The sequence below is a fragment of the Salvelinus sp. IW2-2015 genome, linkage group LG32 (assembly GCF_002910315.2).
Source record: "Salvelinus sp. IW2-2015 linkage group LG32, ASM291031v2, whole genome shotgun sequence".
Classification (NCBI taxonomy): Eukaryota; Metazoa; Chordata; class Actinopteri; order Salmoniformes; family Salmonidae; genus Salvelinus; species Salvelinus sp. IW2-2015.
In genome coordinates this window covers 20,339,539-20,356,024 of record NC_036871.1, presented here as the reverse complement: position 1 = coordinate 20,356,024, position 16,486 = coordinate 20,339,539, and the positions used below count along the sequence as shown (strand labels likewise).

The 16,486-nt window shown below is 41.0% G+C and overlaps 1 long non-coding RNA gene across 1 annotated transcript; it reads right to left on the bottom strand.

Moving 5' to 3' along the window:
* Positions 1–626: 626 nt before the first annotated feature.
* Positions 627–10,556, bottom strand: LOC111956844 (uncharacterized). Its single transcript, XR_002876327.2, has 4 exons — positions 10,431–10,556; positions 5,671–5,757; positions 5,068–5,203; positions 627–4,952 (listed from the first exon to the last, which is right to left on the bottom strand). It is a non-coding gene; the product is annotated as an uncharacterized lncRNA (long non-coding RNA).
* Positions 10,557–16,486: the final 5,930 nt, after the last annotated feature.

The following is a 16,486-nucleotide window of genomic DNA, read 5'->3' as shown; positions in this document are numbered from 1 at the left end:
ACGCAGTTGGTTTGTCTTAGAGGCCAGGAATCAGGAGAACAAATAAATTGTGCATTCCTTTAAAAGACTGACCAGACCTGCAAGCTGTGCCGATGGCTTATCTTGAAAAAAGCAGTTAGAGCTTGAAAATCACTTCTGATGGGTTCCACCACAAAGATATTGAAACACTTTGTAGAATGAGATGAAATCTTTCTGTAGACTTGTCATGACGTCAATTCTGTTATATCACACATTGTGTGAAGGTTATTTCTGTTTTAGGATCCAATGCTAATAATTTATTTTTATTTTTTATAAACAAAACAATAATATGCATCAGAAGCTATGTATGCTGTAATGACAGGATATGTTGAAGGTCACAGCATGCGACAGAATCAGCCTTTGTTTAAAGACTGTTACTTTACAGAGCTGATAGACTCAACTCTAGTGATTAGAATATTCCGGTTCTCCTATGACTGTAGTCTGGGAGTGGAACTGACGGGGACTGTATTATAGAGAATGATGTTACTAACAGACATTTACAAATCCTTTGTTTTTCTGCTAAACATTTACAGAGTTTACATGCCTTCACAGACATGAGATACAAAAAAGATGAATTTATTTTATTATTATTTTACATGATATACAACATAGCAAATAGACCAATGAGAGTCAGACAAATATAAGTATTTTACTTCTCCTCCACTCCAGACAACATAAAAAAACATACACTAGTTGAAGGGGAATGAGATAAGGAGTGTGTGTGCATATGTGTGGGCATGCGTGCATGTATGTGTGTGAGAGAGAGGAACAGAGAAGAAATACGGAGAAACCGTGATAGTGAGGAAGCACAGCTATAGAGAGGGAGAAAGGGCACATGACAACTATAGTCCCTGCTTGTTTCCATGGCAATTGCTACTCTCCACCACCACCACTCACATGTGTCTGCCTGTCATTTTGAGGTGGGAGGTACTGGGATTTCCTATCTCACTTTCCTTCTGCAATCCAATAATCAAACCCATGATGACACATGATGACGTCATCACATTTCACAATCACCAGCAGTTGCTTCACTCTCTCCTCCCTCCCTCCTTCCATACCACCCTCCCTCTGGGAAAGTTCCCTCACATCTTTGAACACCTCCCACCCACTGTAAAACCACAATAAATCACTTCCTGATTCTCAGTCAGGTGCCTTTGGTGTGCTGCTGAGCACAAAGACGTATTACTCAGACAGACATGCATTGTTTCCTGTTTTGATGATTGCTAGACTGCAGCACATATGTGGTGTTGCATCCAATGATGTGTATGGTTGCCTCGCAACCCGCCAACACATGTTGCACATCTTGCTTAACAGGCCATAGTGCATAGCTAGCCTACTGTAGTAGGAGAGAATTAATTCACTCACCATGTGCTTTATACAATGACATTATAAAGATTCCATGTTTTCAAATAAGGGGATGATAATAAAACATGAATAATCTGAGGATCATACATGGAGATATGATAATTTAATCCCTTGGGATTATATCATTTGATTAACATGTATATGATAGAGTATTTATCAGCACTGTTATGACAGCCTGACCATTATTAATTATAATGGATTTACCACAAACAATTGATTGTCGTGGCATTTAAACTCATTACATAACATCATAATAGTCACAATTACCACCAAATACTGAATACATTTACTGCATGTTACTTCACTGGAATGTAGCTTTCCAAATAGCCCAGCTCTTGGAAATGGAGAGAATTCAAGAGGATTTTTAGAGCTAATTGTAAGAATTGTCTGAGAACCCCTTTATTTAATGTTTATATATTGGCTGGAGTTTGTCTTCAGTCGTAAATTAGTTCCTGCGTGGTAACGGGTTATTGGTTTATACTTCCAAGTTCCATACCTTGGAAAGAGCACAAAGCATATTTAGGCTTAAATCTGAACACATAATTTATATAATCTGTAAAGAATGTTTGGACATCTTTTATGTAGCAGAGAATGCATAAGGGGAAATTTCCCTAATAAACTGACTGTCAGGGAGAAGAGATGCTGGAGACAAGCACAGGAATTTATGAGATGAGAAGATAGACCATGAACTTCAGAGGAGTTAAGATTAGTGGAGAGACTCTTTTGATGTCCCGGTAGTGTCTTTATATTGAGTTAACAGATTTAAACTGGTGTTGAATTAAACAATACCAGAGGACTCAGATATAGTATGGATCCCAATGACACCCTATTCCCTATTTAGTGCTTTTAGTGCCCTAGGGTCAAAAGTAGTGCCCTAGGGTCAAAAGTAGTGCACTAGGGTCAAAAGTAGTGCACTAGGGTCAAAAGTAGTGCACTAGGGTCAAAAGTAGTGCACTAGTCAAAAGGGTAGGGTGCTAGGGTGCCATTTGGGATGGAAGTAATATAGCAACGTCAGAGTAATGAATATGCAGATATCCCTGGTATTGTAAGCGGCTGGAAAGAAGTCTGCCAGGGCCAGGGGTGTGGGTCTAAACTAAAACAACCCGTGTCTGGAGAAGTGTGCTTCTGATACAGAGGCTACAACTCCCTTCTGAAGATTAATGAACTGAAAAGCACTTCCAAACACCCCGTCAGCTTTACCTGACCCCTCGGAAGCAGGCAGCAGATGGGGCCAATTCTGGACGGGCCCTTGTGACAGCTGTCAGGGGTAGGGGGTGGAGTAGGTCAAAGGTCAAAGATCCTCTAGCTGAAAGAAAGACCCCTCTGTCCCAAACCCCACCCCCCTCAACTACTACCATCACTGCTACCACTACTTAGGCTGTATCAGAGTCCCTATTTCTGTCCAAAAAGAGGATGGATGCGTCAGGACATGTCGGGGAAGCAGGATATAGCCAAGTAGTGATGGGGATTCCGAGGCTTTTCAGTGAGCCAGATCATTTGGCTCTGTTAATCTAAAAGAGATGTTAGTTTGACTCCCAAATGGCTCTTTGTTCAGAATTGTGCTAGGACCAAGAAAATATAGCAATGTTCTAATGTAAAGCCTTCCCTAATTCAGTCTCAAAAAGAGGATGTCTAGGCATGTCCTGTGCTAGGGGGAGGCAGCAGGATACAGCTAAGAGAGTAAGAAGTACTATGCTGCCATCAGCTGTTTTCTACATAAATCATGTCCCCTATGGGATGGTGAATCTTTTGAGCTGACAGGTCAGGCCTGTAATTCAGGATCAGGATACTCCGTCTGGGCCAGGACTAGGGTTTTCCCTCCAGTTTGGACAACTGTGTATACAGTTATGTCACAGATCCTGTACCAACAAAGGATATCTTCTTCTGTTTTGCCTATATGTAAAGAAAGCCATATGTTTGTCTAAATGTAAAGCAAAGAGAGAGGCTGAAATTAAGTAATAGATATTTTCCTCATGTATAATTTTTTTCTTTTTACAAATTAATGCATGTGAAAAATTCAGAGATGTTCTCTCAAACTTTTGTAGAATTTCAGCCAATAGTTTCGAAAGTGTTGCTCATGAGCCAAAAGTGGTCCACGTTTTTTGTGTACTATGTAATCAAATGTTGTACTACATCATCCATTTCGTATGATATGTTACGTCCTGCAAAATCTTTTTTTTTATATGTTACGTATCGAAATCGTACTATATGTTACGAATTTGTTGTGCTTAAGATCCTGGAGTGCATCTCTCAAGTTAGGATTCAGCCCATACACAATAAGTATATCGTAAAGTAGTTTAGGGCTCCAGCAGCCCATACACAATAAGTATATCGTAAAGTAGTTTAGGGCTCAAGCTCTGGAAAGAAACAAAGTGCCATAGTCAAATATTTACTGCAGTTGTAGCCTACATTTCTAAGATACAGTTATCTCCTCCTAAAAATAGCACAGCTTCCTCTAAGTTCAACTGCCTTCTGTGCATATTTATTTCAAACCCAACGCTGCTAATTTTACATTCACTTGTTGTGAGGTGAAGTGTTCAGGAGGATTATGCTGTACCCATGTATTTTCTTTCGGTGAGAAAGCAAGGTTATTAAGGGCTGTCAGAGTTAATCAGTTAACTCAAGTTCACTTTTTAAAACTTAAATTAACGTTTATTTTCTATTGCGATTAATCGCATTGTCTGAAAGCATTCAAAATACACTAAAAACATCCAAAACACATCATCTATACAGCTAAAACAACAATGCGACGTCAAAACAAGTTGACATTGAGGGTAAAGAAAGTGTGCTTTTAGAAGTTTACCTGATTTTGCATACCATTGCTTTGGACAGAATCAAGGAATGCTTTTTGTATAAAAAATCTTAAATTACAGCTCAATTTGAGCAAATTCTAACATGTTATGAAGCTGGTTGTCAAGTAAAGTGTTACCATTTCAATAGCAACATAAAAAGAACAGACAAACCTTTGGCTCAGGAATATTCTCCCCTCCCTCTGAGATCACTGATAGAGATATCTACCACCACACAGATATCAGGTGTTCCCTACACCTGTTCTCTCCAAAACTTTGCTGTGCTCTTGTTTCACTATGGCAGCCTCAGCCAACACGGACAAATATGGTCATGAACAGCCTGTTATAATAGCATTCCTCTCCTCTAACCTCCGACACCTTGGCCGGCCCAAGAGAAAGGTCTACACATGCACATTCATAGCTGGGATAGGATTTGAATAATTGCATTCAATGGAGTGAATAGGAGTCATTGGGGCCCAGGGCCGCTTTCTATTCCCTGGTTGACAGATGAGCAGACTGTCTTTGTGTTGCTGTGGAGCGGAGGGGAGCAGAGGGAATTGAGGGGCCCCAACTCACTCAGCCGGTAGGTTTAGGTTTAGCTGTGGCGGCTGCAGTCGTCGTTGCAGCAGATGGAGTTTGGCGCCTCTCGCCCTGCAGAGGGTCCAGCCTGAGGGGGTTGGTCCCACCTGCCGGGGCCACACAAAGCAGGCCCATGTCGTCACAATACCCTGCGCTGCAGCCTGGAGACTGTCAGGCCCAGGAGGCTTTTCTTCAGTGTGTCTGTGTCAACGAGGACGTAAGTACTGCTTAAAAGGATTTCCAAACAAAGTCTAAAAGAGGTCATATGAATATTAACAATAAACAGCTGCCACTCGTTTGGCTCTGTGCTAGTTACCTTCACTCATGGTCTCTGAGTTCCACTTCTACGGCAGCCAGCAGCAAGTGTTCTAGTCATGAAAAATTAAGGCCTATGGAACTTGGTTGTTTCGTTGTGTTTTCTGCCATGAGTGGTTTGGTAGAGGAGTAATGCACTGTGGGTGATCAGGAGAACATGGAAAAGTACTTGAACTGTTCAATAGAGATTCCTCACAGTACAGAGATAAAAAAAATACATTTGTGGAGAAGCATCTAAAAATTAGGCTCTGAAAATGAGTAGATACATTGTATACATTCCTTGTGTTTAGGATAGACGATGGCCTCGTATACATTTGCTTCCACAAATCCCTTTTTGATAATGCAATTTTGGAAATCCCTACATTCAGGCAACGATATCTCCTTTTACTATCCACTCATGAAAGTTTATTGATAAATTATCTAGGATGGAATACATTTATCTGAATGTAAATTAATCATGAACAAATATATTCACATACACTGAGTATACCAAACATTAGGAACACCATCCTAATTTGGTGAGTTGCATCCCTTTAAATTTTTTGGGGTGCCAAAAACATGAACTCAAACATGTTTCTAACCAGTGGATGAAAGTAGTACTTACATTTTTTGGGGCTGTGATTAGGTAGGCAGACCACGTCTGAAGGAGGTGACATCATTCTGCTGTGTCACAACACTGCTCGGTATGCTGCTGCTGCGGCAGAGAGAGAGAGGGAGAGAAAGAGAGGCAGAGAGAAATAGAGAGAGAGGGAGAGAGAAATAGAGAGGGAGAGAGAGAGACCAAATTGAGACTGGATGCAGAATTCTGCAAAAAAAGCCTCTGTGTACAAACGTAAAACACCAAATAACACACGCAGAGCAGAATTACGACGATACCCGCTTGTTATCAAAATCCAGAAAATAATAGTTAAATACAACCACCTAAAAGGAAGCCATTTCCCAAACCTTCCATAACAAAGCCATCACCTACAGAGAGATGAACCTGGAGAAGAGTCCCCTGAGGAAGCTGGTCCTGGAGCCCTGATCACAAACACAAACAGACCCCACAGAGCCCCAGAACAGCAACACAATTAGACCCAACCAAATCATGAGAAAACAAAAATATAATTACTTGACACATTGGAAAGAATTAACCAAAAAACTGAGCAAACTGGAATGCTAAACAGAGAGTACACAGTGGCAGAATACCTGACCTCTGTGACTGACCAAAACTTAAGAAAAGCCTTGACTATGCACAGACTCAGTGAGCATAGCCTTGCTATTGAGAGATGCTGCCGTAGGAAGACCCGGCTCTCAAGAGAAGACAGACTATGTGTCCACTGCCCACAAAATGTGGTGGAAACTGAGCTGCACTTCCTAACGTCCTGCCAAATGTATAACCACATTAGAGTCACATTTCCCTCAGATTACATAGACCCACAAAGAATTTGAAAACAAAACACATTTTGATTAACTCCTATATCTGTTAGGTGAAATACCCCATTGTGCCATCACAGCAGAAAAATGTGTGACCTTTTGCCACACGAAAATGGCCACCAGTGAAGGTTAAACACCACTGTAAGTTCAAGACATATTTATGTTAATTTATTTTCCCTTTTGTACTTTAACTATTTGCACATCATTACAATACCATACTGTTGTGTCGTTGACGATCATTAAATGTGAAGACTATATTATCAAATCAATTCTCTATGTGTAATTTAATTATGAGATTAAACTAATCATGTACTGAAACTTTAATTAACTAGGAAGTTGGGGCACCACGGGAACATGTTTATAGAGTGTCAATTTCCCGAACATAACTCTTCAGATATTTTCATATCTTATCAAAACAGTCGCTTATTAATTAATTTGACCTAATCAGTATCATTACTGAACGTTGCAAACCCTTGGATATCTGCAAGAACCCTAGCCTAGATCATGAATCAGCGATATACAAATTGGTTAAATTATTTATTTATTAACTAATTAATCAAATCACAGAAAGACATGAAAACACACACAATTAGCTCATACATGGGTTACTACATGACACAAAGAAAAAGTCCCTAGCTGACGAAACCGATATGATGGCTTGGTAGACAAAGGAAAAGGGGTGGGGACCGCTCAAGAGCGGGAGACTCATAGCTGATAACTACACTCATAGAAATTGCTAATACTTTGAATATGAACAACCGCTCATTCGAAAAGAAATAACAATTTACATATATACGAGTGTATACCTTGTTGTCGCTCTCTGTGGTCGCCGGTCTAGCTGCTGGAGAGAGTCGACAGAAAAGTCTCTGGTTGCATTCCTTGATGTTTCGGCAGATGTCGGTATTCTTCGTCCTAGACTACGTGTATTTCCAGCTGCAGACTGAAAAGGCCTCGTCTAAGATTGGCTCCTTCTGTGGCAATGTTTTAGAGTTGAACCATTTCTAGCCGTGTAGCCAACGCTACACGCTGTATGGTCTCCTTGGCCTATAGAGTTGTAGTTCTTAATCATTTCACATGTAGCTACCGCTCCATGCTTATCTGGTCTTGTAGTTTTAAACCATTTGTCAGCCGTGTAACCACCGCTGTACACTGTCTGGTCTACTGGCCTATAGAATTGTAGCCATTCCAACGTGGGGACTCCGTCCCGGCGTTCTCTGACTTAATGTACATTTTGTAGGAAGTGGGTTTTATACTCTGTGGAGGAAGGGGACGTTCCATGACGCCGAACAAGTCTATGCTCACGTGGGCGTGGCCACTGACTAGTTAAAACTTGACATCAAATCAAATTGTATTAGTCACATGCGCCGAATACAACAGGTGTAGACCTTACAGTGAAATGCTTACTTACGAGCCACTAACCAACAATGCAGTTTAAATTTCTTAAACTTCTAAAATACATAGCCTCCCGGGTGGCGCAGTGGTCTAAGGCACTGGTTCAAGCCCAGGCTCTGTCGCTGCCGTCCGCAACCAGGAGGCCCATGGGGCGACGCACAATTGGCTCAGCGTTGTCCGGGTTAGGGAGGGTTTGGCCGGCAGGGATATCCTTGTCTGATCACGCACTCGCGACTCCTGTGGCGGGCCGGGCGCAGTGCACGCTGACCAGGTCGCCAGATGTACGGTGTTTCGTCCGACACATTGGTGCGGCTGGCTTCCGGGTTGGATGTGCATTGTGTCAAGAAGCAGTGCGGCTAGGTTGGGTTGTGTTTCGGAGGACGCATGGCTCTTGACCTTCGCCTCTCCCGAGACCGTACGGGAGTAGCAGCGATGAGACAAGACTGTAACTACTACCAATTGGATACCACAAAATTGGGGAGAAAAAAGGGGGTAATTTAAAAAATAAATAAATACAGATAAGAATAAGAAATAAAAGCATCAAGTAATTAAAGAGCAGCAGTAAAATAACAATAGCGAGACTATATACGGGGCGGTACCAGTACAGAGTCAATGCGCGGGGGCACCGGTTAGTTGAGGTAAGATGTACATGTAGGTAGAGTTATTAAAGTGACTATGCATAGATGATAACAACAGAGAGTAGCAGCAGTGTAAAAGAGGGGGGAGGGGCAATGCAAATAGCCTGGGTAGCCATTTGATTAGGTGTTCAGGAGTCTTATAGCTTGGGGGTAGAAGCTGTTTAGAAGCCTCTTGGACTAGACTTGGTGCTCTGGTACAGCTTGCCATGCGGTAGCAGAGAGAACAGTCTATGACTAGGATGGCTGGAGTCTTTGACAATTTTTGGGCCTTCAAATCAAATGTATTTATAAAACCCTTCTTACATCAGCTGATATCTCAAAGTGCTGTACAGAAACCCAGCCCAAAACCCCAAACAGCAAGCAATGTAGGTGTAGAAGCACCTTGGCTTGGAAAAACTCCCATGTAAGGCCAGAACCTAGGAAGAAACCTAGAGAGGAACCAGGCTATGAGGGGTTTCATTTTTTTAATTTTTTGGTGTAAATTTGATAAAACGGATTTAAGTTTCCCTGCATTAAAGTCCCCAGCTACTAGGAGCATCGCCTCTGGGAGAGCTTTTTCTTGTTTGCTTATGGCGGAATACAGCTCATTCAATGCTGTCTTATTGCTAGTCTTAAACAGCTATGAAAAATACAGATGAAAACTCTAGGTATGTAGTGTGGTCTACTGTTTATAATGAGATACTCTACCTCAGGTGAGCAATAGCTCGAGACTTCCTTAGATATCGTGCACCAGCTGTTATTTACAAAAACACATAGTCCGCCGCCCCTTGTCTTACCAGATGCCGCTGTTCTATCCTGCCAGTGCAGCATATAACCAGCCAGCTGTATGTTGATAGTGTCGTCATTCAGCCATGTCTCCGTGAAGCAAAAGATATTAACATTTTGAATGTCCGTTGGTAGTTTAATCTTCTGCGTACATCCTAACAAGTATCTCGTTTAAAAGGCCAACATTACATTACATCTTCTCACAAATAGTTTCATATTCAATCATATATTTTATACAACATTTAGATGTAAACCCCATAATTGAGAAGTGAACACAACCAAAGACACAGTATATATTGTTCTACTGTCTTTCGTGATGTCACACAATAAAACCAATTCGACAGCATTGTTCTTTAAATACCCATGGACAATTTCCACGTTCTCAAACATAGAAATATTGTTTAATTCTCCAATTTTGGGGATTAGGAGTTTTGGCAAGATAAGCTCTTTGTTCTCCCAGAGGTTTCTTTCCCTCCATATTCCATGGAAACAAAGAGTTTCTACCAGGAATTTATAACCATTGTAAAACCTGAGGTGGGAGAGATATACACCTTAAAGGGCCACGTCGTGACAGTACATAGCCATGATATTATATTTGAAATGTCTCAATTTCTTTAAAATGTTTGTGAGTGTAATGTTACTGTTCATTTTTTGTTGTTTATTTCACATTTGTTTATCATCTATTTCACTTGCTTTGGCAATGTAAACCTATGTTTCCCATGCCAATAAAGCCCTTTGAATTAAATTGAGAGAGAGCGAGACCAAATGAGAAAGATGGAGGGAGAGAGAGAGGGAGAGGGAGAGGGAGTAAGAGAAAGAGATAGAGGGAGAGAGAGAAATGGAAGGAGAGAGATGGAGAGAGGAAAAGAGAGAAACTGTTCTGTTCCCTGCAGCCACAGCTCTAGTCTACATTCACTACAGAAACTCTCCCTAGGGAAACCGCCTAGTTGGCTGACTGGAGGGAAAGAGATCTTGTCACGTGATGTTTCCTCCCGTTTCTCTCTTTCTCCCTCTCTCTTTCTCTGTACCTTCCTCCACTCTCCCTCCCTCATTCTCTTTCTTTCTCTTTCTCTTTCTCTTTCTCTTTCTCTTGCTCTCTCTCTCTCTCTCTCTCTCTCTCTCTTTCTCTCTCTCTCTCTCTCAAGCTGCTTACCTATTGCAGATTCAGTCTTCCCAGCCTGGTGCAGGTCTACAATTTTGTTTCTGGTGTCCTTTGACAGCTCTTTGGTCTTGGCCATAGTGGAGTTTGGAGTGTGACTGTTTGAGGTTGTGGACAGGTGTCATTAATACAGGTAACGAGTGGAGGACAGAGGAGCCTCTTAAAGAAGAAGTTACAGGTCTGTGAGAGCCAGAAATCTTGCTTGTTTGTAGGTGACCAAATACTTATTTTCCACCATAATTTGCAAATAAATTCATTAAAAATCCTACAATGTGATTTTCTGGATTTCTTTTCTCATTTTGTCTGTCATAGTTGAAGTGTACCTATGATGAAAATTACAGGCCTCTCTCATCTTTTTAAGTGGGAGAACTTGCACAATTGGTGGCTGACTAAATACTTTTTTGCCCCACTGTATCCCACGGTAGTTATTGGGGTCAAATCTCCACTTTTGTGGATTGGTGTCACGCCCTGACCTTAGTTATCTTTGTTTTCTTTATTATTTTGGTTAGGTCAGGGTGTGACGAGGGTGGTATGTGTGTTTTTGTCTTGTCTAGGGTTTTGGTATGTCTAGGTGTGTGTGTGTAGTCTAGGCATTATGTAGGTCTATGGTGGCCTGGATTGGTTCCCAATCAGAGGCAGCTGTCGTTGTCTCTGATTGGGGATCCTATTTAGGTTGCCATTTTCCAGTTTGGTTTGTGGGTTATTGTCTAGGTGATGTTGCATGTCTGCACTCGTGTCATTTAGCGTTCACGGACGTTTTGTTTTAGTTGGTTAAGTGTTCTTTTTTGTAATAAAAGAAGATGTATTCACATCACGCTGCGCTTTGGTCTCCTTCCTACGTCGAACGTGACAATTGGGGTGATCAGTCCTTGGGTCCAAATATTGGGGAAGATGCCAGAACTAAGGATGATGTTTAAATATAGCCAATTGGAATTTGTTGTTTGTATATTTTATCATTTTATTGAGGATACCATCAACACCACAGGCCTTTTTGGGTTGGAGGGTTTGTATTTTGTCCTGTAGTTCATTCAATGTAATTGGAGAATCCAGTGGGTTCTGGGTGTTTTTAATATTGATTCTAAGATTTGTATTTGATCATGTATATGTTTTTGCTGTTATTTGTTATAGGGCCAAAACGATGGGAGAAGTGGTTTACCCATACATCTCCGTTTTGGAGATTTGTGTTCTTTGTTCAGTAATTTCCAATTTTCCCAGAAGTGGTTAGAGTCTATGGATTCTTCAGTTACATTGAGCTGATTTCTGACGTGCTGTTCCTTTTTCCGTAGTGTATTTCTGTATTGTTTTAGTGATTCACCATAGTGAAGGCATAGACTCAGGTGTTCTGGGTCTCTGTTTTTGGTTGGATAGGTTTCTCAATTTCTTTCTTAGGTTTTTGCATTCTTCATCAAACCATGTGTCATTGTTGTTCGTTTTCTGTTTGAAATGTTCATATTTTAGATTTTTTTTAAAATATATTTTTAGGTCTCTGTCTCTGTCTCCCTCTTTCTCTGTATTTCCCTCTCTTTCTATCTCTGTCACTTTTGCCAACTACTCAGACAAAGGCTTCTGTCACCATTCATATGGATTTGTTCATCACGATCCCTCCTGCTGTATTGCTTCCCTTCCCCTGACACAGTTCAAAGAGCTTTTAGTCAGCTCGCTTCTGTAAAACTCTAGTGGCTATCATGTGAAAACTAATTAGGGAGGTCATTAGTACTCTAGTCTATGGAGATGTGAGGCTTCCTCTGTGTGCTGTTATTTACACTTAACCCCATTGTACCATAAGCAATATTTTAGAGGTTACTATACTGTTTTTACCCCTTACCCCATTCAAATATATATATGCAAATAATGTTAATAGAACTTACAGCCCTCTGGGTAAAGGGGGCTATAGGCTCAGTCTAATTTAATTATTTAATGTTAGTGATCAGTAAGAAAAGGGTCAGAGAACAAAGGTTCATTGAATGATGTGCACTGTAACCTAATTCTAGTCCTGCTAGGGTGGTAGATCCCTAGTGTAAACAGCGATATGATGTGCAGGTCCAGAGGCAGCATCGATCGCCTGTCAGAGACATATTGATTGGATGGTTTCTCTGAGGGTGAAGGTACTTTCCTCCCTCCCTCCAGGCTTGGGGCTTTGATTTACAGTACTGTAAGGTACACAGTGGGTCTCCCTCTCTCTCTATTTCTCTTTCTTTCTCTCTCTCTCTCTCGCTCGATGGCTGGCACATTCTTAACAAATAAGACAGAGGCTGCTTCGAGGCCATCCAATTGTTGTGAACTTTAGTAAGCTATCAGACACATGACAACAAGCCTGTTATTGTCTTAGGTAAACATTACCCAAATGCCATTTCTATGACATTGTACTCTTGAATTCCCTGCAGGGTGTCAGTATTGGGCGACGTAGACAATGCAATTGCAAGTCTTAGCATTTGGAATCCGCATGGGATGATATGACTTCCTCTCTATTTCAAATGGTTATTTTGCTCACTGGTCCCTACTATTTGCCTGGGTAAACTATCTCCCTAAATACTTTAAACCTGATTTAAAAGATAATTCAAGGGGTAGAGAAAAATACATTTTCAGTTGCTTCAACTGTTTTCTACTAAAATGTAGATACGTGTATTTTAGAATTCTTCAAGGAATCAAAACAAGCCTTCTATTGGAGGATGAAAAGCTGCTTTATGACTTCATATGAAACCATTAAAGGAATTGATGGTTAATGAACTAATCTGAGAGCATTCATACACATGAATTTAACACATGAAAAGACCATTTATTGTGTGTGCTAAAAGCAGGGCTTTGAAGAAAGAGAAGATTAAGGGAACTAACATGAAAGCCTGCTTTTCTCTGCTAGCGTTGGATACCATGCATCCCACCTGGTAGAAAAATCTGGGTGCCACTTTGCTGCTTTATGAGTGTTTAGTAAGTCAGTGGTAGCTGGGTTATGGACAAGTCCATTAGTTCTAAATTAGTAGTTCTATAGACTAAGACTATGTGCCCCCATATGGACGTCATTACTGCAGTACATTGCTTATACTTACTGGCAGTTGCTTACGTACAGTATGTATATGTGTCACTTGTAGACTCTGTTGGTTATAGATCTGTTTTGCTGTGTGATTAGAGGAACATACAGCTGGTGACCAGGCTACTGTTGTCAAGGCAACCACATCTGAATTTCTCCCCTCAAGTTGTCATGATCAAATGAAGAAAAAAAGACCAAATGGGCACTAGGCCACATGTGTACCTTGTTTCCAAAAAAAGGTCAGTGACTCGTCAATACTCACTCCTCTAATTTGATTACTTGCAAAACACCTATCATTGCACATTTTGGATTAATTTGCGTAATTTAGCAGACATTCTTATCCAGAGCGACTTACGGGAGCAATTAGGGTTAAGTGCCTTGCTCAAGGGCACGTCAACAGATGTTTGACAGAGTCGGCTCTGAGATTCGAACCAACAACCTTTCGGTTACAGGCACAATGCTCTTAACTGTTAACTGCTAGGCTACCTGCCTCCAGATTCCACAAACAGTTTGTAAAAACAGAAAAGAAGAAAAGTAAAGACATAACACCCCTTACTCTGTGATAACTATTGTGTGGGTGTTTGCTCTTCCAGGAGTGGAGTCGAGGCAGCTGTGAGTCATCATAACCTTGGTTATTACATAACATTCCAACCGCCGCACTAAAACTCACTTTACCAGTAACAGTACACTGACAATAATACCAAGTAATAATACCTATAATAATAATACCTCAAAGTTATTTTCCCACCCATATCTTGTAAATCACAAAGCCTCTGTGCTGCTCTACTGGCCAAGCCCCACCTGCTCGTAGCTGCCTGAGACTGTAGCAGTGAGATGTTCACACCAGGGTGAGAGAGGTCAGCAGCCATGGGAGAGCCTGGGAGTGCCCCAGAATGTATTTTTTCACTTGGGAAGTGGCCCTGAATCTTAAGCACTTCACACTTCCAGCCTGTAAACCCAGTATGGAGTAGCTCAGGGGGTCTCTGGGGAAAACATTCTCTCTGATCTGATGGTAAACATCTAGGTGATTATATTCCCATCTTCTCCTTCTCCTGCTCTGGAACAGCATGGGAGACCATTCTGTTTGTATGTGCTTCTGTACATGACAAGGGCATGTCTCATACTCAGCCTTTTGTTTGTACTTGTAATTTTTATTTTTGGTTGATTTTAATGATGGCTTTATCAACACTTACCGTATAGCTCTGTTATACAACAATAGTATGTATACTGGTGTGTGTGTGCAAATCAAATACATGTAATGAGGTATAGAGAGAGAAAAAAAGAAAGTTAAAGTATCTCAATACAGTGAACTATATATCTCAAAACAGTAGATTACTACAACATAAACTACAAGTGCCTTTCAACAGGAGACATCCAGGTTGATTCCAGGAGCCTTGGCCTGGCCTGACCCTATTCGTCCTCCTCAGTAGACATTATCCCTTTACCTCAGGGCGTGGGAATATGATTGATCACTTCAAATACATCACTGTACAAACATCACACAGAGCCAGGTGAAGGCAGATAGGGTCTATGACAACTCCTTTTTTCTATTTTTACAATTTAGGTCAGCTATGCTGGCCTATGGAGTCCCTTGGGAAACCCAACTACAAAACCATCCAATGATGGGATTTATAAATAAATCATCTCCCGAACAGACTGATCTCTATAATGTATAAACAACTTTTGGAATGTTCATACTCTGAGCTAGCTATTTAAAAAGTATGGTCCACAGATCTAAGTGAATCTGAACAACCCTTTAACTGGAGCAGAACATGGAAAAATATGACCTTGGCATCCCGTAAGCCGAACCATCAACTTACAATTTAAGTTTGTTCACAGACTATATAAAACTAAGGAAAGGTATTATGATGAAATTGGGCCCAACATCCAACTGTTGACTGTGTCCCCTAAATCACATAGGCAGACTCCTTCAAATGATGTGGTAGTTCCATGAAGTTAAATGCTTCTGGGACAAAGTTACAAAAAATGTATTCAGAAGTGCATGAATGTAAATATGCAATGCGTTGCATCTACTATGTTACTTAACAAGGATAGCTTCTTGAATCTCTCAATCAATCAGAGATGATTACTGCTGGCAGGCAGAACTGCCGCAAAGAAGATGTTGGCTCTTAGATGGCAATCACCCCACTCCCACCCAATTTGCCAGTGGATACAGTTACTATTAGAAGTTAAAACATCAGAATTATTGACAGCGAGAATGAATGGTGCTAGTCAAAGAACAACTGAGGCCTGGACAAATATAATTGACTCTGTAAAGAATAATCTCAGCTAAAGCCCCACACATACGAATAAACAATCTATAAAGCCCAACACATACAGCACCAGTCAAAAGTTACAACACAACTACGCATTCAAAGGTTTTTCTTAATTTTTACTATTTTCGACATTGTAGAATAATAGTGAAGACATCAAAACTATGAAATAACACATATGGAATCATGTAGTAACCAAAAAAGTATTAAACAAATCAAAATATATTTTAGATTTAATATTGTTCAAAGTAGCCACCCTTTGCACACTCTTGGCATTCTCTCAACCAGCTTGATGAGGTAGTCACCTGGAAGGCTTTTCCAACAGTCTTGAAGGAGTTCCCACATGTGCTGGGCAATTGTTGGCTGCTTTTCCTTCACTCGGCGGTCCAACTCATCTCAAACCATCTCAATTGGGTTGAGGTCGGGTGATTGTGGAGAACAGGTCATCTGATGCAGCACTCCATCACTCTACTTCTTGGTCAAATAGCCCTTACACAGCTTGGAGGTGTGTTTTGGGTCATTGTCCTGTTGAAAAACAAATGATAGTCCCAGTAAGCGCCAACCAGATGGGATGGTGTATCACTGCAGAATGCTGTGGTAGCCATGCTGGTTAAGTGTGCCCTGAATTCTAAATAAATCACTGACAGTGTCACTAGCAAAGCATCCCCACACCATCACACCTCCTCCTCCATGCTTCACGGTGGGAACCACACATGCAGAGATCATCCATTCCCCTACTCTGCATCTCACAA